The sequence below is a fragment of the Hermetia illucens genome, chromosome 3 (genome assembly GCF_905115235.1).
Source record: "Hermetia illucens chromosome 3, iHerIll2.2.curated.20191125, whole genome shotgun sequence".
NCBI classification, from domain to species: Eukaryota; Metazoa; Arthropoda; class Insecta; order Diptera; family Stratiomyidae; genus Hermetia; species Hermetia illucens.
Genome location: NC_051851.1, coordinates 112,868,673 through 112,871,617, shown reverse-complemented (window position 1 = coordinate 112,871,617; position 2,945 = coordinate 112,868,673). Strand labels below are relative to the sequence as shown.

General features: G+C 43.7%; 1 pseudogene; it reads left to right on the top strand.

The window, feature by feature from the left end:
• The first annotated feature begins 508 nt into the window (after window positions 1–508).
• Window positions 509–1,620, top strand: LOC119652110 (annotated as a pseudogene).
• Window positions 1,621–2,945: the final 1,325 nt, after the last annotated feature.

Sequence of the window (2,945 nt, the reverse complement as noted above, 5' to 3'; positions counted from 1 at the left end):
TGCCCTATATTATCGCATATACTATTGCTTGTGAAATTCTAGGTTGAATTTATTATGCGGATGTTGGAAAGGGGTGTGCGGACTAGATTTCGTAGAGATCATCAGCATCACTGTGATTTTTTTCCAACTCCCACGATGGAGCATAAAATCTGGGAAACGTCTGCTGAATCAACACCAGCAGCTCTACTACTAAACCCTATCTCCACCTCCACGGAGAAAATGGAAGCGGGTCTCCCGCGTCTAAAAACAGGGCAAAACGTACCAGTTGGTCTTCCAAATTGGGGGTTTCCGTAGGGCTGACAACCCACCGCATGTCAAATTAATAACATCGCGCTCACCCTGTTATACAATAACCATGCATCTAATATACTAGTAAAGTCGGAAAGGTGTGTCAACTACAATAATTCTATATTATTTAATCAATTGTGTTTCGCTGAATAGCCCTCAACATCAACTTTAAATGATTGTAACGCGCCTATTTCTTTTGTCACTCCTTAAAATTGAAACTATGAACTACCAGAATGAACCAAAATTTCCCATTAAAAGTCCATATATAGGCCAAGTGAGTCCAGTAGTAACTCACCAGTGTCATAAATTGTTGGCCTTGCAATTATTTGTATTTTTATCCAACTAATTTGTTATTCAAGAGCAGTAGAAGATTCTGTTGTTCCAGAAACCACGGACGTGACGTAATACTAACGACAGCTCTTGGAAAAGTTCGCGGTACTTATCTCACGTCGAGTTCGGGAAGAATATTTTATGCCTTCCGGGGCATACCACATGCAAAACCTCCAGTCGGTGACTTGCGATTCAAATCTCCTCAACCAATCGACTCATGGGACGGGATACTAAGTGCAACACACGATGGGTTCATGTGTCCTCAGCCAACAATCGAGCCAAGGGATGTGTCTGAAGACTGTCTTTTTCTCAACATATGTAGTCCACCAGCAATCGTCTATTTACACCGGGGAGGGTTCTACCCGCTTTCTAGTCAAAGCAAAAATTTCGCAGGACCCAAATATTTTATGAATCGCAACATTGTTCTCGTACCGCTCAACTACCATCTGGGATCATTGGGATTTATAAATACAGGAACACTTGGGCCCCCGGAAATGCTAGATTCAAAGATCAAGTTATGGTTCTTAAATGGGTCCAGCTGAATATTGCTCGATTCGAAGATGATCCAAACTCAATTACGCTACGTTGCATATGGTTTCTCCCATGTCGAGGCATTTGTTCCACAAAGTAATCATCATGAGTGGCTCGTCGACAGCTCAAGGGCCTGTTGTTTCTGACTAACTTCATCTGGCTAAACGGCAAGCACGCTTACTCAATTGTACCGACGAATTGATCAAAGAAATGATGGATTGCCTGTCGACGGCAAGTTTCCTTTCCAAAACAAAACAATAATATAAAATCTCACTTATAGAGGGACACAGTATACTTTGGGAATAATTTTGTAGACATGTTTGAATTTGGCGGCGGTCCAATACCTTATTTGCCCCAATCATTGAACCTGACTTCGGACAAGAACGATTCCTAACAGCAGATCCCATAAAACTGTTTCAAAGGGGCCGTGCCATGCGAATGCCAGTTATTACGGGAATCACGAAAGACTAATTAGTGGATCCACCATAAAAGCACATAAAAGCTTTCGTGGAGCATGATGCATCATGATGTTTTCAGATACTTTCAGAAATGCTACACGCAGTAAATTTGATTCCGACTTCAGCGTTTGGGCACCTGTAAACTTCCTTTATGAGAAGAATTCCAAACGATCTAATGAAATATCCACTAAGCTTCGTAGTTTCTACGTTGGGGAATCTGTCCTACGCGGAGGTACCCAGAAAGGTCAAAGCTGAACCCCCTTAAAGATTTGAGTGGAAATGTGAACAGAATGCGAAAAATCCAGAAAGGGAATCTCATGTTGAAGCTGAAAACATCCAGCGTAGGCAAAACTGTTGACTTTCGCACTCAAGCGAAAAACTCACTCAGAATGCCGCAGTACGTACCCAAAAACATGAGATCTACACACAATGTAAGGATCTCGATGAAGTGATATCAAAAGGGGAAATTTGTATTTGTCTGAAGGAGCAATTCAAGTTGGAAGAACTCGGCAGAGAGCGGTAGGTAAAGTTGATCAGGGACAAAACGAGTGCGCCTATAAGGCAGTCCGCAAAATCCTCAAGCTCGCCATCCATCGAAGCAAGAGGAAATGCTTTGAGGAGCTTTGCTCAGAAGCGGACGGAAACCCATGGGGGAGTGCCTATAGAATCGTGCCGGGACGATTCAGAGACCGTTCATCCCCGCAGATCACATGTCCTACCCTCTTGTTAAAAATCATCCAGGCGTTATTCTTCCAGCAAGAGAAGGGCACCGACACATTCCACCCACCTCTGAATGTGACGCCAGTTACCAGAGACGAGCTGCTGTAGATCGGCGGTAGAATAGGATCAATAAACCGCCTGGCCTGAACGGAGTACCAAATAAGGACCTTAAGCATGCGGTGAAATCTATCCGGACATGTTCGCTGAGTTGTTCGAAGCGTGTATGTCCGAGGGGATATTTCCAGCACCATGGAAGCAGCAGAAATTGATACTTCTGCCTACGCCTGTAAACCTCCAGGTGAACCATCCTCATACGGACCCATATGTCTTTTGGACACTGTGGGGAAAATGTTAGAGCGGGGAATCTATAATAGATTTCTCCCGGTTGTTGAGAGCCAAGGCGGCCTTTCAGATCGGCAGTATGGGTTCCGTAAATCCAGATCAACCATTGATGCCATAAAATTGGCTACTCGCTTGGCCGAAAATCAAATTCACGAAAAGAGTAGTACCAGCAAATATTTCGTGGTGGTAACCCTGGAAGTGAAAAATGCATTGAAATCCCTAGCGAAGGTTTGTATTCCCGCCTATCTCGCTGGTATCGTCGATAATTATTTAACT